This window comes from Vulpes vulpes, chromosome 1 (assembly GCF_048418805.1).
Source record: "Vulpes vulpes isolate BD-2025 chromosome 1, VulVul3, whole genome shotgun sequence".
Lineage (NCBI taxonomy): Eukaryota > Metazoa > Chordata > Mammalia > Carnivora > Canidae > Vulpes > Vulpes vulpes.
In genome coordinates, this window is record NC_132780.1 from 22664125 (window position 1) to 22688789 (window position 24665).

The following is a 24665-nucleotide window of genomic DNA, read 5'->3' on the forward strand; positions in this document are numbered from 1 at the left end:
CCCTCTGCCTATGTCTCTGCCTCTCTCTTTCTCTGTCTCTCATGAATGAATAAATAAAATCCTTTAAAAAAAATGAAAAGGCAATCTACTGAATTAGAAAAGACATTTGCCAGTAAGATATCCAATATATAAAGAACTCACACACCTCAACACCAAAAAACTCCCCCAAACAACCCAATTACAAATTGGCAGAAGCTGTGAATGGACATTTTCCCAAAGAGGACATACAAATGGCCAACAGATATAAAAGATGCTCCACATCACTGATCATCAGGGAAATGCAAATCAAATCCACAATGAGTCTCATCACCTCACACCAGTCAAAATGGCTAGTATCAAAAAGATGAGAAATAACAAGTGTTGACTATGAAGTAAAGAGAACTCTTCTGCATTTTGTGTGTGTGCAGGGGGAGAGGGAGGAGAGGGGGAATGGAGCAGCCACTCTAGAAAACTAGAAATATACACGATCCAGTAATTCCAATTCTGAGAATCTGCCTGAAGAAAATGAGAACACTAATTCATCCCTGTTTACCACAGCATTATTTGCAACAGATAAATTATGGACACAACTAAGTATCCACTGATAGATTAATGAACAAAGATGTGGTGTGTGTGCATGGAAGGGAATATTACTTAGCCATTTAAAAAAAATGAAATCATGGGGCACCTGGCTGGCTCTGTTGCTAGAGCATGCACCTCAATCTCCAGGTCATGAGTTCAAGGCCCACATTGGGCATAGAGATTATTTAAAAAAAAAAAAAAAAAAGGACAAAACATCTTGCCATTCACAACACTGATGAATCTATGGGGTACTATGCTAAGTGAAATAAGTCAGAGAAAGACAAATACCATATGATTTCCATTATATGTGCAATCTAAAAAACAAAACAACCAAATAACAACAACAAAAGCAGTTTTATAAATACAGAGAACTGGTGGTTGCCAAAGAAGAGTGAGGGATATGGGCAAAATAGGTGAAGGAGATTAAGAGGATGAAAATTCTAGCACTAAAAAAATCACAAGGATTAGAAGTACAGCATAGACAATCGTCAATAATATTGTAATAACTCGGGATCCCTGGGTGGCGCAGCGGCTTGGCGCCTGCCTTTGGCCCAGGGCGCGATCCTGGGGACCCGGGATCGAATCCCACGTCGGGCTCCCGGTGCATGGAGCCTGCTTCTCCCTCTGCCTGTGTCTCTGCCTCTCTCTCTCTCTGTGACTATCATAAATAAATAAAAATTAAAAAAAAAATATTGTAATAACTCTGTTTAATGACAGATAAAAAAGTATACTTATAATGAGTATTTAGGGATCCCTGGGTGGCGCAGCGGTTTGGCGCCTGCCTTTGGCCCAGGGCACGATCCTGGAGACTCGGGATCGAATCCCACATCAGGCTCCCGGTGCATGGAGCCTGCTTCTCCCTCTGCCTATGTCTCTGCCTCTCTCTCTCTCTCTCTCTCTCACTGTGTGCCTATCATAAATAAATAAAAATAAATAAATAAATAATGAGTATTTGGAGGGAGAGGGAGAAGCAGACTCCCTGCTAAGCAGGGAGCCCAACTCAGAGCTTGATTCTAGGACCTCAAAATCATGGCCTGGGCCAAAGGCAGACACTGACTGAGCCACCCAGGTGACCCTTTTGTAATGCATATAATAGTTAAATCATTATGTTGTACACCTAAAACTAATATTAATGTCAACTATACTTCAATAAAAAAGAGGAGGGTGGGAACATCAGAGAACTTGCACTGTGTTTCAGTCACCTTAAGACACAAGAAAGCCATCTGCAAACAAGAGTCCTCATCAGGAACCAAAGCAGGAAGCGCCTTGATCTGGACATCCATTTCAGCTTCCAGAATTGTAAACAAAAAATTACTGTTCTTCAAGTATCCAGTCTATAGTATTTTTTTTTAATAATATTTTGTTACACCTAAGACAATTCCTGTTTATTCCTGAGTGGTATTCCATTATACAGAGATACTACAATTTGTTTATTCATTCAACTATTTTTGGTGGACTTTGGGTTTTTTCCCCTTTTACCCTAAAAATACAGCTGCTTTCATAGATCTTCTGTTCATAGATCTTTGCATAAACATATGCTTTTATTTCCCTTGGATAAATACCTAGGAATGGGATGGCTGGGTTGTATGAAAGCTTATGTTTAATGATAGAGACACTGCCAAATGCTTTCCAAAGTGCTTGTACAATTTCCATTCCTACCGTCAGTGGATCAGAGTTCCATCTGCTCTACATGCTTGACAACATTTGGTATGGTCAGAGTTTTTAAATACTGATTCTAAAAGTACACAGTGGTTAAGTCATTATGGGTTTAATTTTTCATTTTCCTAATGACTCCAGCTTCTCTTTATGTAAATTTTTGCCATAACTTTTTGAAATTTCTATCCACACTTGTTTTTTAAAAATTGTTTATAACTACTGATTATAGGGGAAAAAAAAACCTATTGATTATAGGGACGCCTAGATGGCTCAGTAATTAAGTGTCTGCTTTTGGCTCAGGTCCTGATCTCGGGATCCAGGATCAAGTCCCGCATCGGGCTCCTTGCAAGGAGCCTGCTTCTCCCTCTGCCTGTGTCTCTGCCTCTCTCTCTCTCTGTGTCTCTCATGAAGAAATAAATAAAATCTTTAAAAAAATTTTTGAGTTATAAATGTCCTTTCTATATTTTAGATGCTTGTCCTCTGTTGAATTTTTTTTTTTTTAAGATTTTATTTATTTCTTCATGAGAGACACACAGAGAGGCAGAGACATAGGCAGAAGGAGAAGCAGGCTCCCCGCAGGGAGCCCGATCCAGGACCCCAGGATCACAACCTGAGCCAAAGACAGACGCGGGACCACTGAGCCATCCAGGTGTCCCTGTTGAATATGTTTTGCAAATAAAGTCCCTCTGTTCTTCTGGGTCTGCCATAATGCATACATTGGTCAGCCTGCTGGTATCCCTAAGTCCCTTAAGCTCTTTCCTTCATTCTTTTTGCTGCTCTGACTTGACAATGTCAAATGACCTATCTTTTTACAGATTCTTTATTCTACCTGATCAGCTCTGCTACTGAGCCTCTCTAGTAAATTTTTCAGTTTAGAAAAATTGCTCAGCTCTATCATTTCTGATTGGTTTTCTTTTACAGCTTCTATCTCTGTTGATATTCTCATATTGTCTATGAATTGTTTTCTGATATTGTTGTCTGTGTTCTCTCAAGTCCATGAGCATCTTTAGCAGTTGTTTTAAATTTCTGTCAAATAACTCAGAGGCCTACATTTTTACAGGTCCAGTTTCCAGACATGTGTTTTGTCCTTTTGATTAGGCCACGTTTCCTCATTTCTCTGTATGCTTTACACTCTTTTGTTGAGATTTGGGCATCTGAAAAAATAGCCAACTTCTCCAGTCACTAAGAACTGGCCCTGTGCAGGGGAAGACCTTCACTAATCTCTCTAGCTTAGAGGTTCTGGGGTCACTCAAATCTCTTCTGGGAATGCACATTCCCAGTGCTTGTGTGTGTTAACTACAGCATATATGATTGCTTTTAAATATTTTAGTTTCCTGGAGAGGCTCTCCCTTGCTTCTTCTTAGAAGGCACAGCCACTTCCTGCCCCCACAGGAAGGCACAGGCATCTCCCTCGCCTCCCCATACCATACCTGCTGCATAGTAACCAAAGAAGTTTTTATAAATCCAATCAAGATCCAATTGATCCTCTGATATCTTCACTGTCAGAGGCAGCTCTGAAGCCTGCTAAGTAGTCCTCCCTGCTTAACTGTTTGTTGCTACAACCTCTACAACGCAGAACGACCTTCAGATTTCAAATACCCATGACCTCATTCCATTTCTGTGCTGCTCTTGCTTTGCCCTATACAGTCAGAAATTTCCTCTTTGACTTAACCCTCATTCAAAGCCCAGCCCCACTAGTGACCCATCTGAGTCCTAGTGGTTCTCAAAGATTTCTCCCTAACCTTATCCTCCAGACTGAATGAAATTTCCCAGATCCCATCAAAGTCACCACAAAATTCATGAAGTCCTTTGAATGGAAATAAACACTAGCTCCAAGGACAGAGTATTAATGTGCCAACTCCTATAGCTCTGTATCCACTCTTCTACTGGTACCCTTCATCAGCTATGAGTCTACCCTGCCCTTGACATGTCTTCCCTCCATGCCATTTACTTCTCTTACCTTGAGTAAGTGAAACTCAATGTCCTCAACCAGATATCCAAGCAAGAGGTCCAGTTCTCAGCCATCACCTTTCCTTTCCTAGTCTGAAAACAGTTTTATCATCATTACCTACAGAATGCCCCTCCCAAATACAACTGACCTAATAGCCACAATATGTTGGATGTCTCCATCCTGAAGCCCTCCCCAGAATTCCAGATAGGAGTGTCCAGCTGCCTACTTGATGCCTTCATTCAGTGGTCTCTGAAACATCTCAAATCTTAATATAGCCAAAAGAAAGTTCCTGATATCCCCAGTGAAAATTACTCTATAATCAATTTCCCCATATCAGTTGAAATTTTCATTCTTCGTGTTGCTTTAATCAAAACCCTAAGGGCTGAATCCTGTGCTTCACTTTCTCACTGTTCTAGAAAAACGGTTTATGTCGCCCCGCCCATTCATATTTTGACACTACCGTCCCCCACAGACACACACACAACTTGATGATATTAGGAGCTGGGACCTTTAGGCAGAAATTAGGAAGGAGGCCTTCACTAGACAGAATCTGACCATGAAGGCATCCTGATTCTAGTCTTCTAGCCTCCAGAACTGTGAGAAATAAATATCTGTGGTGTATAAATCACCTAGTTTGTGGTATTTTGTTACAGCAATACAAGCAGACCAAGCGTGACTTCCCTTGCACATTAGGAAATCTAGTTGACTCTTAAAAATAGATCCCAAATCCAGCCACTTCTCCTAAGCCACCACTCTGTCCCATGAACCTTCAACTGGGCCACTACAGTGGACTGACTCCACCCTAGTTTTCCTTCCTCTTCCCTCATACTTAGGATCTGTTCTCTACAATGCAGCCAGATGAAGCCTGTTAAGACCTGGTTAAGATCACCTCCCTCCTCTAATCCAAAGCTCTCATCACCTCCAGAACAGATAACCAACTTCACCAGCAGCCATTTCAGCTCTGAATCCCATCTTACTGCTCTTTTTTCCCCACCTGAAGGAAAGAGAATCTATGGTTTCCTTAATGCTCAAAGATTACCTCTACCTCCAAGCATTTTTACATCTTGGTATCGACAACCTTTCTACACCTGCTTACATCAGGTGCGAAAAATGAAAATACCTCCGTATAATCCCTGATATGGACCCAGGGCGGAGCCTTGGGTTTCTCCAGGGTCCCTACACCCAAGGTCTGGAATAATGGCACTTAAGAGTCCCCGAACACTACAAAACAGAAAAATATGAGTGGGAGTAGGAGTCAGTGAGGGACTGGGATACTCTCCCAGAGGATACGTGAATACACACGTACCTGTGTAGGTTCCATAAGTGCGTCTGTAACCATGTTTTAACGGGCAGTCTACAGATAAATACAATGTCCGGTTTCAATAGGCTTGCGCCCAGACCAGGTGAATCTATGCCTGGTGTTTATCTTACTAGTTCTGTGTCCTCGAGGAAATATTCAACCTCTTAATGCCCTCAATGTCGCCAGCACCATTCTTCAGTTCATTTTTCCAATCCACAACCTTTAGAAAGCTTTTAACACCCTAACGCAATTCGTAGTGCTCTTTTGTTTAAAATTCTCTAGAGCTTCCAGAGTCCTGAGAATGCCAGCAGAACCCTCGGCTTGTTATTCCAGGTGTGACTCCGCCTCGAACACGGTTCCTCAAAGGCACCAGGGTCCACAGCTTTCCCGAATATTCCTGGCTCAGTGGCACCTCCAGGCCTTTGCACAAGGGGGTTCCTCTGCCTCTAACACCCCCCACACCTAATCACAACCACATCAGTAAAATTAAACAGAGGAGCTGAGGTATCCGCTTTATTCAGAGCTATTGTCAGAAACGGGACCCCACCTACTAGTGCCTCATCGTCCCAGACAGTAAGACCTGGGTTCGAGGACGCCAGCAGGCGCTACTCCCCCCGGAGCTTCAGGTTCTGGGAGGCGATGAGGGGCCGCAGAACGCAGCATTTACCTGAGCCGAGTCCCTCAGCGTGGCTGCCGCCATCCGGCCCTGTGGGCGGAGCGGGGCCGGGAGCGGGCAGGGGTTTCTCAGACCCGCCCTGGTGCAGGGCACCCCGGGCGGCGTCGCCGAGCCTCAGACCTGCCTCTGCGTGGTCAACGACTCCTCTGAGTCCTTCTCCCGCAAGCCACCTCCGTGCAGACCCAGCGCTCCGGAACTTCTGCCCAGATGAACACAGGGGAGAAGCCAAAATGACCGCCCGGAGGAGGACGCCGGAAGTCCCGCCTTGCGCTGGGTGTCACACACGGAAGGCCTCTGTTCTAGACCTTCACTGGCTCAGCGAGGTGGCCATTAGACGCGGAGCACACAGGGTAAGGTAGTTCCTGCGGATTCCGATCCCGTTGATAAGGGCGCTCCGCAACGGACCTGCAGTCGGCCAGCGAGCTGCACTGGGAGACGGCGAGTCCGAGAGATTAGAAAGGTCTTTGCCCCTCTTTTTTTTTTTTTTTTTTTTTTTTTTTGTCTCTGCCCCTTCTTAAAGAAGTAGAGCTCAAGTTTTGGGGGAGTGTTGTGTGTTGCCTGTAGCTGTTCATCCAAGCGTTTGGGGACATGTTCTTTTGGACTCCGTGAAGTTCAGCTTGCTCCCAGAGGCAAAAACATTATTTCAGATACTCCCAAAGGCTACAGATCCAAATAACATTTATCATCCGTAGTCATGAGGGCTCAAAATGTGTCCACGGGTGGCAGAAGCTAACATGTCACGTTGCAGTTTAAATCCATACACCACGAAGTGTTAGAGCCAGTTTTATCAGTTGTTCTATGTTTGATCAGGGACGAGAGAAAAAATAGGCCATGACAGGAAATACTGAGGGGGATGTTGGGCTACTCTGAAGCAGGAATACAAAGGTGATCTCTGTAATTACCACAGAAAACATTTCCCTTGACTGTAAATTATTGTGTCCAACTTAGCAACACATTTATCTCTCTGACATTAATCTCAAAAACAGAACTGTGAAAGATGTGCTATTTTGATACCAGACAGTGGCTTCAGTGTTCACAGGTGTTAGCATGTATGAAAAGGGCTCTCTGATTTCCAAAATGTAGGAAGTAACTTAAATCTATGATCTCATCACGTTACTGGAAAGTGGTTATCATTTCCCCTTTGATTACAGGGAGTATTCTACATGAGGAACTGGTATTATCTTAGAAAAACAGTTGTAAAATGCAAATTATACAAAGCTATTAATAATAGCCACATAAGGGGATCCCTGGATGGCTCAGCGGTTTGGCGCCTGCCTTCGGCCCAGGGCGTGGTCCTGGAGACCCGGGATGGAGTCCCACGTAGGGCTCCCTGCATGGGGCCTGCTTCTTCCTCTGCCTGTGTCTCTGCCTCTCTCTCTCTCTCTCTCTCTGTCACTCCTGAATAAATAAATGAAATATTAAAAAATAATAATGGCCACATAATGATTCAGAGATTGTGTCAGAAATGTCTTAGTGGAAATACCAGTGGATGGTAAAAATGTGAAGATCGTAGAGAAATTTTATAAGTGATGTCTGAGAAAAGATATAATTAAGCTGAGCACGTGACTAAATCATGCTGAAGACTCTCTCTCCAAATTTGATTCTTATTCATTCTTGAAATTAAGCAATACCAGCATTCAGGGAGAGTGAACAGGGATATTAGGAATAGGTAGAATTGGGCAGCCTGAGTGGCTCAGCAGTTTAGCACCATCTTCAGCCCAGGACATGATCCTGGAGACCCAGGATGGAGTCCCATGTTGGGCTCCCTGCATGGAGCCTGCTTCTCCTTCTGCCTGTGTCTCTACCTCCGTGTGTCTCATGAATAAACAGAATCTTAAAAAAAAAAAAAAAAAAAAAAAAAAAAAAGGAATAGGTAGAATCATAAAAATACAAAGGGAAGCTAACATATCTTGTTTATCCACTTTTCTAACAAATAATCAGAGTATTCGGCTTCAAGAACTTCTTGTAGATGCATAAGAGACATCCAAACAAAGGGACACCCTCCTGGGTGTTATGTTATATACAAGGAGGTCACAGAAATCATGAAAAAAAAAAAAAAAAAGCCTAAGTCATATAGCATCTTGGAATGTGGTAGGCACAATGGAAGAACATAGGTGAATGTGCTTAAAAATATGGTATTTATATTACAAAGCACAGTAAGGTGGACCTCTGATAATAGGGTCATTGAACAAAAACTTGAAGGATATGAGGAATAACTATATGGGTATTTTTAGAATAAGTTCTAGGCAAAATATGCAGGGAACTGGATAGGTTTGGTGGGTGGAACCCTCACAGGGCTCCTAAGCATTTGAGGACTCCAGCCAAGTTGGCCATTAGCCTGACTTGCTCACTGCAGAGACATATGTATGTGAGAAACCTTGGCTCTGCCTCTAGGAATCTGCAATATTTCACTGTGGTGGACTCCAAGACCTGGAACTAGGTAGCCTAATTTTTCACAGGATCCTGGTTTTCAAGTTTGATTCCTAGACCTTTACCATTCATGTCACCTGGTGACTTGTTTGAACTGTTCATTCTCATTTCAGAAACTAACCTAGTGAAACAGAGATTCTGTGGATCAAGACCTAGCTTCCGTGTTTTAACAATTTTCCAGGTGATTCTGATATAACATTCCACTGTACTGTTGTGGTTTCTGTGGACCAGGTCACAGTGTTCCTGAAAATAACAGGAAAATCCTCTAAAATCTGCAGGATTTTTGAACTGATATAAAAAAAAGAAATAAAAGAACAAAAAAGGAATGGAAAAAAAAAAAAGAACGGATCAGTACAGGTTATTTTCCCTAATAAAAAATATTATATACAATTACAAAATAAAATGTAAAGGTGCACCTGGGTGGCTCAGTTGGTTAAGTATCCAACTCTTGGTTTCAGCTCATGTCATGATTGTAAGATCAAGCCACCTGTCGGGTTCTGTGCTCAGAACGGAATCTCAAGATGCTTTCTCGCTCTCCCTCTGTCCCTCACCCCGCTCTCTCTAAAATAATTAAAATCTATTAAAAAAATACAATGTGAAAAGTCTAATAGTTGTACCTCCTGGAGAAAAATATTTAGAGTACAGCATTATCTTTTCAGAATTGTGTCTGCACATGTATCACTTTGTGTCTGAGTTCAAATACATTCCTTTATAGTTTTTCTCAGTAAAAATTAAGTCAGACTTTGTACACCAATCCATATTTTGATTTTTCTCAATACATCTAAAGCTACTTTCTCATTTTACACTCAATATCTGATATTTCCTTCTCTTGAAACTTTGTAGACCTAAAGCTGCCTTCTTTTAAAGACTGTTTTGCATTTTGTGCACTGGCATGTACTATAGCTGGCCAGCTGCTGGGAGGGAGCAGGGCTTATGGCTGGCTATTCATCACCTTTCAATCCCCCTTCTCCAAGGCCCCCCTTCTCCAACGTCCCCTTCTCCAAGGCCAAAGAAACTCCTCAGGGGCAACTAGAGTGCTCCAAGTGCTGATCAAGCTCCTCTGTAGTTCCCTGTGGGCAGAAACACCAGACCAAGTAATGATAGCATGAAGGTCCAGAGGCTGGCAGCCGTGTCCCAGGGCTCAGAATCAGCAGACATTCCTGATGCAGAGTCCATGAGGCTGCATCCTGACACAAGGGCAGGTCCCCAAGATTGCATGTGCAAGAGAGGGGCTAGCACTGCTCAATTGCACAACGGGGTATCAACTTCTTGAGTAGGAGTGGGACCTCAGCTTCTGAGCCTGAAATAAGGACACTGTCTCTGTAGGAGGAAGCTGGGATGCAGCAGCTAGCTGGTGGCAAATGCCTACACCTGACCTCTGATGCTAGAGTGAGGGTCTTCACCTCTGGGGCTGAGGTTTGAGAGAGGCCAGCCTGAGGTTTCAGAACCATCGTGGGTAGGAGTCCCCTGAAAAGACAGACACAGGATTCTAGCTCCCTCTGGAGCACTGGGTTCTGATCTGTTACCCTCACCTCTGTTTTCTGGGCTCCACTTCCCTATAATAGGGTTAGAAAGTGCCCTTGCCCTGGCAGAAGACATCTCATCTGCTGTGCTGTCATTCCATCAAAGAACACAGCCCAATGGGATCCCTGGGTGGCGCAGCGGTTTGGCGCCTGCCTTTGGACCAGGGCCCGATCCTGGAGACCCGGGATCGAATCCCATGTTGGGCTCCCAGTGCATGGAGCCTGCTTCTCCCTCTGCCTGTGTCTCTGCCTCTCTCTCTCTGTGTGTGACTATCATAAATAAATAAAAATTAAAAAAAAAAAAAAAAAGAACACAGCCCCATGCTGTGTGCTGTCACACATGTGAAGCAGGAACTCCATGTATTTTGCCCTTTTTATAGTCACATATGGCAGATGTGTTACTGTACACGTAGACAAAGGCACTTAACAAATGCAAATGCCCACCCCAATTAATTTCTAATGCACTATTTAGTAAATGTTGCTGTCGAGTCCTCTTACTTGAGGACTAGTTCACATTTTCTTGAGAACATGTACATAATAGGTTGTATCTGCCTGACTGTATAAAAAGGTCAGATTTCTTACTGACTTCACAATATCTTTATTAGATTGCCTGTGATGCATATCACATCTCTTTTAATGCTTACTAATAATAAAAATGTTCTTTCTCTTCTACTTGTGTGCAAAGATTTTCTGGGTAAGCAGGATATTTTGTTTCCCCAGTAGATCCTCCTACCTCAGAACTCCAAAATGCTGAATGTACAACCCCAAAAGTGAACTCTAAACTATTAACTTTGGATGATAATGATATGTCAATTTAGGTGCATCCATTGTAACAAATGAACCACTTATATAGGATGTTCATAACTGGGGAGACTGTTCATATAGGCACAGGCAGGCAGTATATAGGAACTCCCTGTACTTTCTGATCTTTCATAGTTATGAACCTAAAACTGCTCTAAAAGAATTTTATTTCAGGGGCACCTGTGTGGCTTAGTGGTTGAGCATCAGCCTTTGGCTCACGTTGTGATCCCAGCATCCTGGATCAAGTCCCGCATCAGGCTCCCCACAGGGAACCTGCTTCCCCCTCTACCTATGTCTCTGCCTCTCTCTGTCTCTCTCATGAATAAATAAATAAATATTTTCTAAAAATAAAACAGGTTTATTTCAAAAATTAAAATCCATTTCTAACATTTTAGAAAGTCATCTTTGAGTAATAATTATTTTAACATTTTTATTATAAAATATACATAATAAAAATTTACCATTTTAACCATTTTAAGTGTACAATTCAGTGGCAGTAAGTACATTTACATTGTTGTGCGACCATTAAGACTACCCATCTCGAGAATTCTTACATCATTCAATGAGGCCCTTTTGTTCTCATGGAGCTTAGGGCCTGACACACAGAAATGTTCCGGTTCTCCAAGTGTGAAACCTCTCTAAAATGACCAAAAGACATGTCCTCTTGGGTCTTTATGAAGGCTTTATTACAGAGTCATGATTGCCAAGTCATTGGCCATTAGCTGATGCAACCTTCCAGCCCCTCTCATTCCCTAGAGGTGGGGGACTAAGGATAAGGACTGAAAGTTCATCATGTGATTGCTCCTCCTGGCAAACTGCCTCTGAACCTTGGGTGGGTTTGGAAAGGAAAAATCACCTTCATTAATAACAAGACACTCATTTTACCTCTATGGCTCTGAAGTGTTTTCAGGATCTGCGGATGAAAACAAATATATCTGAGAAGCTATATACTATATAATAATATTTCTTATAAATCATTGTATCACACCAGCAACAAATGGAATTTGAAATAAAAAAATGTTACCATTTACATAATACCCTCAAAATGGAATACTTAAGTATCAATCTAACAAAACATGTAGAAGATATACATGGGGGAAAATTACAAAATTCTGATGAAAGATATCAAAGAAGAACTAAAAAAAAAATGGAGAGGTATACCATGTTCATGAACAGGAAGACTCAACATTGTCTAGATGCATTTTCCTCAAATTTATCTATATATTCAACACAATCTTAATAAAAACTCCCAGCAAATTATTGTGTGGATATTAACAGATTCTAAAGCTTGTATGGAGAGGAAAAAGAACAAAAATAGCTAACTAACCCAATATTGAAGAACAACAGTGTTGAAGAGTCACACTACCTAACTTTAAGATTACTATAGAGCTACAGTGAAGACAGTGTGTTACTGGCTAAAGGATAAAAAGATTAATGGAACAGAATAGTCATCTTAGAAATAGACCCACATAGTCAACTGATCTTTGACAAAGTAACAAAAGCAATGCAATGGAGCACAAATAATATGTTCAACAAATATGCTGGAACAACTGGACATCTACATGTGGAAAAAAAAAAAAAAAAGAAAGGATCTAGACATAGCCTTTATTCCCTTCACTTTAAAAATGAACTCAAAGTGGATCACAGACCTATGTATAGCAAGAACAACTATAAAATTCCTAGATGAGGGACACCTGGGTGGCTCAGTGGCTGAGCATCTACCTTTGGCTCAGGGCGTGATCCTGGAGTCCCGGGATCAAGTCCCACATTGGGCTCCCTGCATGAAGCCTGCTTCTCCCTCTGCCTGTGTCTCTGCCTCTCTCTCTGTCTCTCTCATGAATAAAGAAATAAAATCTCTAAAAAAAAATTCCTAGATGATAACATAGAAGAAAACTTAGATAACCTTGATAATTTTTTCAATACAAAACCAAAGGCATAATTCACTACAGAAATAATTGATAAAGACTTCATTAAATTCAAAACTTCTGCTCAGCAAATAACAATGTAAAGAGAACAAGAAGACAAGTCACAAACCAGAAGAAAACATTTGTAATAAAAGACACATCTGATAAAAGACTGCTATCAAAAATATACAAAGAACTCTTAAAACCCAAGAGTAACAAAACACTCAAAAAATGGGCAAAAAAATACCAAACAAACAAAAAAGGGCAAAAAAAGGACCTTAACAGAAACTTCACTAAATAAGATACACATACCACCACTGAGCATATGAAATGATGTTCTACATCATAGGTCATTAAGAAACTGCAAATTAGGGGTCCCTGGTGGCTCAGTCGGTTAAGCATCCGCCTTTGGCTCAGGTCATGATCTCAGGATCTTGGGATCGAGCTCTGCACTGGGAGAGCTCAACAGGGAGTCTGCTTGTCCCTCTCCCTCTGTCCCTCACCCCCACTTGTGCTTTTTCTCTCCTGCTCTACTCTCTCTCAAATAAATAAAAATTTTTTTCAAATAAATAAAAATCTTTTAAAAATGAATATTAAAACGAGATGCTACTACACACCTAACAGAATTGCCAATATCAAAAACACTGACAATATCAAATGCTGGTGAGAAGGTGGCACGACAGGAATTATCATTCATTTCTGGTAGCGATGCACACTTGCATAACTACTTTGGAATATAGTCTGACAGTGTCTAGCAAAACTAAACATACTCTTAATACATGATTCAGTAATCAATCACATTCCTTGGTATTTACCCAAATGGGCTAAAAACACATCCACACAAAAACCTGCAAACAGATGGTATAGCAGCTTTATTCATAGTTGCCAAACTGGGAATCAACCAAGATTCACTTTAATAGATAAATGGATACATAAACCCTAGTATATTTAACAATGGAATATTATTCAGCACTAAGAAGAAATGAACTTTCAAGCCTTGAAAAGATACAAAGGAATCAAAAATGCATATTACTAAGTGAAAGAGGATAATCTGAAAAGGCTACACACTGTGTGATTCCAGTTATGTAACATTTAGAAAAAGGCAAAACGTTGGAGACAGTAAAAAGATCAGTGGTTGCCAGGGATTAAAGTTAGGAATGGATGAATATGCAGAGCATGAAGAACTTTTAGGGCAGCAAAATTATTCTGTATGATAATGATATCATTATATGTTTGCCAAATCCACAGAATGTACAACACCAAAAGCAAATTCTAATTTAAACTACGAACTTCGGTGATAATGATGTATCAACTTAGGTTCATTGATTGTAACAAAGAACCACTCTAATATAGGGTGCTCATAATTGGGAAGGCTGTGCATCTGGGGACAGGCAGACAGTATACATTGTATACTTTCTGCTCTATTCTGCTATGAACCTAAAACTGCTCTCAAATAAGTTTATTTTTAAAAATTAAAAATAGGCACGCCTGGGTGGCTCAGCAGTTGAACATCTGCTTTCAGCTCAAGGCGTGATCCCAGGATCCAGGATCGAGTCCCGCATCGGGCTCCTTGTGAGAAGCCTGCTTCTCCCTCTGCCTGTGTCTCTGCCTCTCTCTCTCTCTCTCTCTCTCTCTCTCTGTGTCTCTCATGAATAAATAAAATCTTTTAAAAAATAGATAGATAGATAGATGATAGATAGATGATAGAGAGATGATAGAGAGAGAGAGAGAGAGAGAGATGCCTGGATGGCTCAGTGGTTGAGCGTCTGCCATCGGCTCATGGTGTGGTCCGGAGGTTCCTGGGTTGAGTCCCACATCGGGCTCTATACATGGAGCCTGTTTCTCCCTCTGCCTGTGTCTCTGCCTCTTTGTGTATCCCTCATGAATAAATAAATAAAATCTTAAAAATAAATACAAATAAATGAAAATAGAGAAGCACCTGGCTGGCTCAGTTGATAGAGCATGCAATTCTTGATTGCAAGACCATGAGCTTGAGCTCCGTATTGGGTGTGGAGCCTAATTAAAATTAAATAAATAAAATTAAAAATAGATTATCACACTTTAAAGCTTTTACATAATTAGAGAGGAAAACATACATTTAAAGGCATGGAATGTACAGGAGTTTGAGTAGCTCTTCTTTTCCCTTTGATCTCTGGGTGAAAGATGAGTCAAAAATAGGTTTATAGTAAAAATTTCCTAGAGCTAGTTACTTAAGAAAAAAATTTAGGCATTACCTACCATACTGTTAGATTGTAGAGTATGAGGGCAAAAGTCTTTTTTTTTTTTTTTTTTAAGATTTTATTTATTCATGAGACACACACACCGAGAGAGAGAGGCTGAGACACAGGCAAAGGGAGAAGCAGGCTCCATGCAGGGAGCCCGACGCAGGACTCGATCCTGGGTCTCCAGGATCACACCCCGGGCTGAAGGTGGTGCTAAACTGCTGAGCCACCGCGGCTGCCCACAAAAGTCTTCTCTATTTACTCTTAGCTCTTCATAATTATTCAGAACCTCCAGATTCAAGAAACTGATCAATGACAAAATCCAAGTATATTTTGAATCTGAGTCTTAATATATTAGCACATGATTCTAGAAAGAAGATGGAGGAGGATCCTAGTCACATACATCAAGATCTTCAATACATAGCCATGCCATCTGCCCTGTCCAACAACAGAACCTTGGATGTTATCCTCATGAGATGGGGAGTATCAGGTTTAGAACCCAAAAGAGACTGGGATTCAGAGAGGAACACCCCAATAAGGAGCATGGTACACCAGGGCCATCCCTATAATTACTGGTTTTTTTTAAGATTTTTTTTAGTTATTCACAAGAGACAGAGAGAGAGAGAGAGAGGCAGAGACACAGGCAGAGGGAGAAGCAGGCTCCATGCACGGAGCCCAATGTGGAACTCGATCCTGGGTCTCCAGGATCACACCCTGGGCTGAAGGAAGTGCTAAACTGCTGAGCCACCAGGACTGCCCAAGATTTTATTTATTTATTTATTCACAAGAAACAGAAAGAGAGAGGCAGAGACATAGGCAGAGAGAGAAGCAGGCTCCATGCAGGAAGCTGGATGCAGGACTCGATCCAGGGACTCCAGGATTACACCCTGAGCCGAAGGCAGATGCCCAACCACTCTGCCACCCAGGTGTCCCTGGCCACAGGATAATTTACTAAATGTATGCAGTGACCATGTACTAAACTTTTATGAAAGAGAGACACAGGAAAATGATGAGCCATCTGGAGTGGCTTCCTAGACTTGGAATATTCTTCATATGGATTTATTCCTGGCAAATGAAGAGGAAATATGACTGAGTTGAATTTAGGACAGGTCCTAGATGTCAGACATTTTCTCTTTTATATTATTTAGTGGAATCTTCAAGAATGGAGTCGTAGGAGTTTTGATGTAGTTATGAAACCTAATCTTTTTTTTTTAAGATTTTATTTATTTATTCACGAAAGACAGAGAGAGAGAGAGAGAGAAGCAGACACACAGGCAAAGGGAGAAGCAGGCTCCATGCAGAAAGCCCAACGCGGGACTTGATCCTGGGACTCCGGGACCACGATCTGAGCCAAAGGCAGACACTCAACCGCTGAACCATCCAAGTGTCCCGAAACCTAATCTTTATACTATAGCTAGATTGTATTTTTGCCTTCTATCTGCTGTTCCACCTGCCGTTTGAAATCCTCACGTTGCCTCTTCACATTGCAGAATCATGAACATTTTTATATAAAACTCTTGTAGATGATGGCAAGATAACAGTATGGGGCACCTGGGTGGTTCAGTTGGTTAAGCGTCTGCCCTTGGCTCAGGTCATGATTTCAGGTTCCTGAGATCCAGCTCATCAGGCTCCCTGCTCAGCAGGGAGTCTGCTTCTCCCTCTGCTTTCCCCAACCCCTGTGCTTTCTCTCTTAAATAAAAATAAAATTTAAAAGGTAACACAGTATGTGGGAGGCTCCCAATTCAGAGAAACTCCAAATCTTATGACACCATACAGAGTATGACTGTTTCTCTGAGGACACACTTAAGAAATCAGGATTATACTTCCATAGGAAGAATTATATGAACTGCAAAAAACAGAAAAATCTTCCCTCCCCTCTTAAACAGAGAAAATACAAATTTAAGGAAAAGACTTAGTTATTTCAGGTAAAAGGTTGTAAGTGGTTTTATCAGTTTCAAAATTCAAATGTTTTCCTAAGATGCTTTTCCTAACTTAAACAGCTTTAATCTAATCTCATCCTGTCTCTTGACATGCTTGCTCTTTCCATTCTTCCTACTTACAAATATCTCTTAAATCTTTTACTTCTGGTCTGAGTGACTGAGTGGATGAGGCAACTGATGTTTGCTAAAAGTTCATTTGTTTTACAAATGGTGTACGTGGTCATGAATTATACATTTAAAATCTTGTAGAAAAGTGTTTGAAGGAATACTGTCTCAAATAAAACAAAACCACCTAACACACCTAAGGAACCATGGAATTGTCCTGACAGAACATGCATGCACAAGAACACACAAATATCATTTGTGATATGGAAAGCTGTCTTCCCAACTTTCAAAAAATATGAATGTGTTTGGTTTTATCTATATAACTAGGATTTCAACAGCTCTCATCAAAAGCACAGGGTAGGTTTTTCTCAGTCACTGCGGTCAATAGATGGACCTCAAAACACCAAACCTTACTGCTTTAGTTTTCTTAATCACTGCACTGTGCTTGTTCACAGTACTCTCTTGTGATTCCTTTATTTCTGTGGTATCCACTGTAAAGCCTAGACTTTTTATACAGTTTTAATTGGATCCTTTCTCTTTTTTACATTGGGTAACTAGTTTTATCAATTTTGCTTTTCTTCACACACACACACACACACACACACACACACACACACACACACACACACAAAAACCCTCTTGGCTTCACTGATCATTTCCACTGTTTTTCTAGTATCTTTTTCACTTATTTCTGTTCTAATCTGTATCATTTATGTTCTTCAACTAACTTTGGGCTTAGTTTATTGTTTTTCTAGTTCCTGGAAGTGTAAAGTAAGGTTGCTTATTGGAGATCTAGCTTTTATCTTAATGTAGATATTTCTATAACCTTTCCCTTTTTACTTTTTTCTTTTAGATTTTATTTATTTATTCATGAGAGACACACAGAGAGAGGCAGATACACAGGCATAGGGAGAAGCAGGCTCCATGCAGGGAGCCCAACGTGGGACTTGATCCCAGGATCCCGGGTCTCCAGGATCACACCCTGGGGCCAAAGGCAGGCGCTAAACCGCTGAGGCACCGGCGCTGCCCTACAAACATTTTAATACGAATTCTTTATGTGGCTGTTTCATTTTTCTTGTGTTAGTACTTCAGGGTGCAATTCTGGAGTCACTGGCTGGGTGAATATGTGAACTTTTTTTTTTTTTAAAGATTTTATTTATTCATTCATGATAGAGAGAGAGAGAGAGAGACAGAGGGAGAAGCAGGCTCCATGCCGGGAGCCCAACGTAGGACTTGATCCCGGGAATCAAGTTCAGCAATATAAAAATAATGAACTATTCATATTAAGTGTAATTGCTGAACCTGAAAATAAACATTCTGTAGAGGGTTCCCATGAAATAAAAAGAGTAAGCAATTAATTTATTATTTCAATTATATAAAATCCTAGACAATGCAAACTAATCTGTTATAAAGGAAAGTAGATCAATGGTTGCCTGCAGGGCAGAGAGAGAGATTATTAAAGTGCTGAACATAAATATGAGAGTAATGGATAGGTCCATTATGATGACTGTAATGAGTTTCATGCATTAAATGAATTTCAACTTACTGAGCCGTACAGCTTAAATATGTACAGTTTATTGTATGTTATCTATACCTTATCAAAGCTTTAGAAACATGGTTCAGACTAAAATCTAGATTTCCTACTCCCCCTATCTTGACTCCACCATCTCCACCTCCATCCCAGGAGGGGATGTCTTGCCTCAGTAATAAAAAAATACAGGTAAACAATGAAAGTCATTTCCACTTGAGTCAGAAGGAATGCAGGCTGGGGTATGAAGCACTGACCAAGACATCTCCTTTGTCTCTATGCCCTGATTTTCCTCCCTACACAGCAAAGGCCTGGAGATAGCCCAAAAAAGCTACAAGTCATTAAAACTTTACATTATTTTTTCTGACAGGCCCTCAGGTATACAAGATACATCCTTCTGATAAGCCTGAGAATTTCTGTACCTGCTCATCCTTCACAGTCATAATGACTAAATATTGTGGACACCCTTTTAAAGGAGCCCATTCTAACTAGTTTGTTGTAATCTCCTCACTCCCTATAAATCCATTGTTGTTGTTTTAGCAGTTATGATTCCAAGATACCTGGGTGGCTCAGCAGTTGAGCGTCTGTCTGCCTTTGGCTCAGGGCATGATCCCATGGTCCCAGGATCAAGTCCCACATCAGGCTCCCTGCATGGAGCCTGCTTCTCCTTCTGCCTATGTCTCTGCCTCTTTCTCTCTGTGTTTCTCATGAATAAACAAAAAAATAAAATCTTTAAATAAAAACAAAACACAATTATGATTCCTCCTTATAATCTTTCAACCAGTGGCACCACCCTAAAGAATTCTGAACACCAGAGTATATGGCCTCTTTTAGGACCTGAGGAACAGAGTTCCCTTACTTACCAGTACTGAGCACAATGCAACATCCTCTGTGACTAAGTGAACAATTCTGTAACTCTCATAAACACCAGAAGTTGTCACAACCATCTCTCCTCAGGCTGACCTCTGAAGCTACAAAATATCATGACATCCAAGCTCTAAGTAAGGACCATAAAGCCCTGCAGTCTCTCCTGGGAGGCTGTGGGCAGCAATGCAAACTAGGGCAAAATGAGAGAGCCCTACAAATCCTGCCATAATATTATCCTATCTGAGGCACACAAAGTTTGGTCCCAACACAAGCTGGCTACACCTTCATGCTAACAGAACTCAAATAGTTATTTTCAAACTGCCACATACACAGTGAACAGAATCCCCAAGGTTAAAGGTGCCTTAAATAAGGCCTTCATTATCACACAAACCAGAAACACAGAAGGCAGGCTGTTCCAAGCTTTTTTTTTTTTTTTTTTTTTATTTATGATAGTCACAGAGAGAGAAAGAGAGGCAGAGACACAGGCAGAGGGAGAAGCAGGCTCCATGCACCGGGAGCCTGACGTGGGATTCGATCCCGGGTCTCCAGGATCGCACCCTGGGCCAAAGGCAGGCGCCAAACCGCTGCGCCACCCAGGGATCCCTGTTCCAAGCTTTTTTATTTGAAGGCTGGAAAACTCCATCACGAGAGTCATATGAGGCCATTCCTGAAACAGGAAGTTTATGTTTTTGGGACGCCTGAGTGGCTCAGTGGTTGAGTGTCTGCCTTTGGCTCAGGGTGTAATCCCAGAGTCCTGGGATCGAGTCCCACATCGGGCTCCCTGCATGGAGCCTGCTTCTCCCTCTGCCTGTGTCTCTGCCTCTCTGTGTCTCTCATGCACAAATAAATATTTTTTTTTAAAAAGGAAGTCTGGGGATCCCTGGGTGGCGCAGCGGTTTGGCGCCTGCCTTTGGCCCAGGGCGCGATCCTGGAGACCCGGGATCGAATCCCACATCGGGCTCCCGGTGCATGGAGCCTGCTTCTTCCTCCGCCTGTGTCTCTGCCTCTCTCTCTCTCTGTGACTATCATAAATTAAAAAAAAAAAAAAAAAAAAAGATTAAAAAAATAAAAATAAAAATAAAAAAAAAAAGGAAGTCTGTGTTTTCAAATCATGAGCAGAATCTTCTGAGCCCAAATTGGGTCAGGTCCAGGGCCTAAGTCATCACAGAGAAAAAAATAAGAAAGGGATGAATGCTCAGGCTTCTCACATATCCCTTACAAATACAACAGGGAAGTTTTACCTCCCTAAAGTAGATAGTAAATGATACACACCACAGGCACCTTCCAAGGGTAGGCTTCTGCCAGAACCAAGGGACACACATCTGGCAACAGGCTGTGCAGTTTAAAAACATACCTCTCACATACCTGGCACTTAGTGGCCATTCTCATGTAGGAGATTAAATTCAGGTAGATAGCACCCTCATATGGATCACTTCCAGGTTATAAGGAATACAATAGAAGACTCCCACACATCTACATTAGTTCCCTAAGTTTTCTACATGAATTTTCCAGTATTCAATGAGATAGGGCCTCTACCTGAGCATTCAGCACTCATAAGGCCTTCATCCATTGTAAACTTCCCAGCGCTGAGGAGCACAGAGCTTTATAAAGGATTTCCCACATCCCCCACACTTCATAAGGATTCAGTGTGAAACCTCAGGTAATTCAGGAGACTGGATCTATAAATGAAGCTGCCACATTCCCTGTATATATAAGGCCTTTCTCCACTGTGAACTCAGGGATGCTGAATGAGGTTGGTCTTGTTGGTAAATAATTTACCACATTCCCCACACTCATTTAGACCTTTTCCACTGTGAACTCTCCAATGGTGATTGAGGGGTACCTTTTGTTAAGACTTCCCACATGCACTGCATATGTAACATCTTATTCTAGAGAGATCTCTCTGGTGTTGAATAAATATATATTTGTTCTCAAAAGTTTTCATGTATCTTCCCCATTTATAATGAATTTTTACATCATGTAAGGCCACTACATACTTGGTACTGCTCTTTGACTTCTCCACGGTGTAAGTGACTTACTGTTGGAGAGATCCTGAGCTGGTCATGAAGTCTTTCCCAATCTCCCTGCAGGTAAAGGGCTTCCTCGACACACAGAATTTGTAGCTCTTCACAAATGAGGCTCTGCTTCTGAAGTGTTTCTCTCCAATGTCCTGTTTCTGGTGCCATGGAAGGTTTGCAGTAAAACATAATTATTTCCCACATGCCCCACAGGTATATGGCTTCTTCCTAGTACGTATTCCTTGACACAACCAAGTGCAAAATCTCTCTCAAGACTAGGCTACATACCTCACAAGAGTAGGCCTTCTGGGAGACACCTGCCTTGGAGTCCTGACCTGTGACACTCTGACAGAAATGCTCTGCTCAAAAGGTGCCTCCTCAGTGTGTGCTCCATATCAACAACCTGAAAGGAATAAAATGCTGGAGGAGTCCCTGTTGACTCTGGTTGGAGTCAACTACCCATTCACAAGAATGCGTTTGACAAACTCAGGACAAGTCCATGGGCTTGTCTGCAGAACCAGGATTGGTTTGGGCTGAAGACAGCCTTTGTTCCAGGGAAATGAAGAACATAAAATGGGGAAGGTCTCAAATGGTGAAGGACACAACTCTGATGTATGACAAGTGGAGGAGAGGAGGCCTATGCCCCGTTTTTCTGCAAATAACTTCCAACAAGTTCTTGTTTACGGGTGACACATGAGCACTATACAGAAAGGTAAGTCCAGGACCAAGAATATCCAACTGCAACAGAGTAGCTCATGTTCAAGGACTATTTGAAGATATATGCACACCTCATGACAAATTATGTAGAAGTCAATGTTGGGAAGCACTGCAGATGGAGGAGTGAGAAAAGTAGGTAATACATGGAGTCCAGAAAGGTATGGACTGGTCCTGCACAGAACATAAGAATAGAAGTGACATGTAGAGTTGATAAGTAGGCAAAGCATCAAGACTGAAGAAACACCAGAAATGAGGTGTGTCCCCTGGCACTGAACACTAACCAAATAGAATAGATTTCTTCTACAATTTATTTATTTTAAAGATTTTATTTATTTATTCATGAGAGACACAGAAAGAGACAGATATAGGCAGAGGAAGAAGCAAGCTCCATGCAGGAACCCGATGTGGGACTCGATCTCAGGACCCCGGGATCATGACTTGAACCAAAGGTAGATGCTCAACCACTGAGCTCTACCTGGGTGCCCCGACTTCTACTACAATTTAAACACAACCTTGATATTATGTCCTTCTCCAGGTATCAACCCTCCAGATCAGGATCCTCCATCTTGCTGTGGCTTGATCAGAGCCATTTGTGAACCTACCCCCAAGATGACCAAATACATGGCACCTGGATGATGCAATTACTAAGGAGAACACATTACAGAAGAGCAGACAGTACTGGGTCAGAACAACTCAGCATGTGATAGCACACAGGAGGAAAAAAAAATACAGAAAACGTAGAGGAGTTGCAAGAAAAAGACCGTGGTCCACACAACTGTAACTGTGCTGGTGTTAGCAATTCCTGGCACAAGCATTCATGAAAAAATGTCAGCTAGAGGAAAGAAGTAGCAACTGGTATTCAGGTGCCTTGGACCTGCACAAAGTCACCAGGCTAGGGAAAGGGCAAGCAAAGTAAAATCAATTACAATGACCACTATACGCCTAACCCTGTGTTGGGGCTGCTCAGGGAGAGGGCAGTGCACACACCTCAGACTTCTCAGCCACAGCACAGGCTTAGGGAATTGGGGAAACAAGTAGTGTCCATGGTCCTGCTATGGGAAGGAGAGACCAGTGCCTGGGGAAAAAGGGAAGAGCAGAGAACATCTAAAGGTACCATGATGGGTATGAGGGCCTTACCCAGAGAGACTGTAAGTTCCTTTTTTCTTTTTAAAGATTTTATTTATTCATTTATGAGAGACACACAGAGAGAGGCAGAGACAGGCAGAGGGAGAAGCAGGCTCCTTGCAGGGAGCCCAATGCAGGACTTGATCCCAGGACTCCAGGATCACACTCTGAGCCAAAGGCAGACGCTCGACCACTGAGCCACCCTGGCATCCCGAGATTATAAGTTCAAAGCTTTCCAGCATCACATTATTGTATTAGTGTCTCTGAACCTCAAGGAGACCGTACTCCTGCCAGAACAAGTACATAGCCATGTCTTCAAGGGTCACAGTGCCCTATCATGATGGTGACACATGAAACCACCAACAGCCCTTCTCCAGAGTACCCACAATTCATCTATACACGAATACCCCATACCCATTCTCCTCCCAAGCCCTCCAACTCAGGGAATAAATCAGGCCTTGGTACAACTTGCACTGCTGTCTCCTCATGGGCTCACTGGTCAGGTCCAATCATCAGCAAAAAGAGGCAGGTGAACAAATGGATGTCTAAGCTGTTGCCCTCACTAGATGAATCCACACACTTCTGTCAAGCTATTCCTCTGATGTTATCAAAGTCCTGTAAATCTCAATACTAGGTCTCTGAAACCATCAGACACACTCTCTCCAAGTATTCTTTAGAATGCACAGCCCTCACATTCCTGGACACCACAGCCATATGCCCATGGCCATACCTCAATGCCCCACAGCACAGGCATCTCCCTGGTCTCCCTATAAGTCACTCTTGTGTTAGTCATCCCTCCTTTACACCACTGCGAGAAGAGTAGAATTCCCATCCTAGGGTTAAGGGGATGGCCAAACACAAAGTTCCTAATACTGGACAGACAAGGTCAAAGGTAGTTTATTAATTACATATATTCAGGGATCCCTGGGTGGCGCAACGGTTTGGCGCCTGCCTTTGGCCCGGGGCGCGATCCTGGAGACCCGGGATCGAATCCCATGTCGGGCTCCCGGTGCATGGAGCCTGCTTCTCCCTCTGCCTATGTCTCTGCTTCTCTCTCTCTCACTGTGTGCCTATCATAAATAAATTAAAAAAAATTTTTTTAAAAAAAAAATTACATATATTCACAGCCAGGGAGAGGAGGACACCACAACTTTATAGGATCACATGAACGCTGTACACTGTGTAAGAGTAAACAACCAGGGCCTGTGAGATGCAAGTTTTACAAGATCAAGAGGTGGGGTACAATCTGGTTCCCACAGGATGATGTGAATGGCTTGTGTGAATAACCCCATGGCCTAGCAGAGAAGTGAAACCCATTTTAAAGGCATAAGCAGGGGGGAT

The 24665-nt window shown here is 42.1% G+C and overlaps 1 protein-coding gene across 8 annotated transcripts in view; it reads right to left on the reverse strand.

Moving 5' to 3' along the window:
- Nucleotides 1–24665, reverse strand: part of LOC112908845 (uncharacterized) — a 50521-nt gene that overhangs the window by 22645 nt on the left and 3211 nt on the right. For 2 of the 8 annotated variants that reach the window (XM_072766723.1, XM_072766676.1), the window contains exons 2-3: nt 21771–21885; nt 21504–21640 (exon numbers count right to left, since the gene is read on the reverse strand). The exons of 2 other annotated variants lie outside the window; for them this stretch is intronic. The gene's annotated coding sequence lies outside the window, so the exon portion shown is untranslated. Of the gene's footprint in view, nt 1–6135; nt 6424–21503; nt 21641–21770; nt 21886–24665 lie in introns of those variants that run through there. 4 more of the 8 variants (XM_025984452.2, XM_072766893.1, XM_072766950.1 and 1 more) reach the window with 4 other exon arrangements.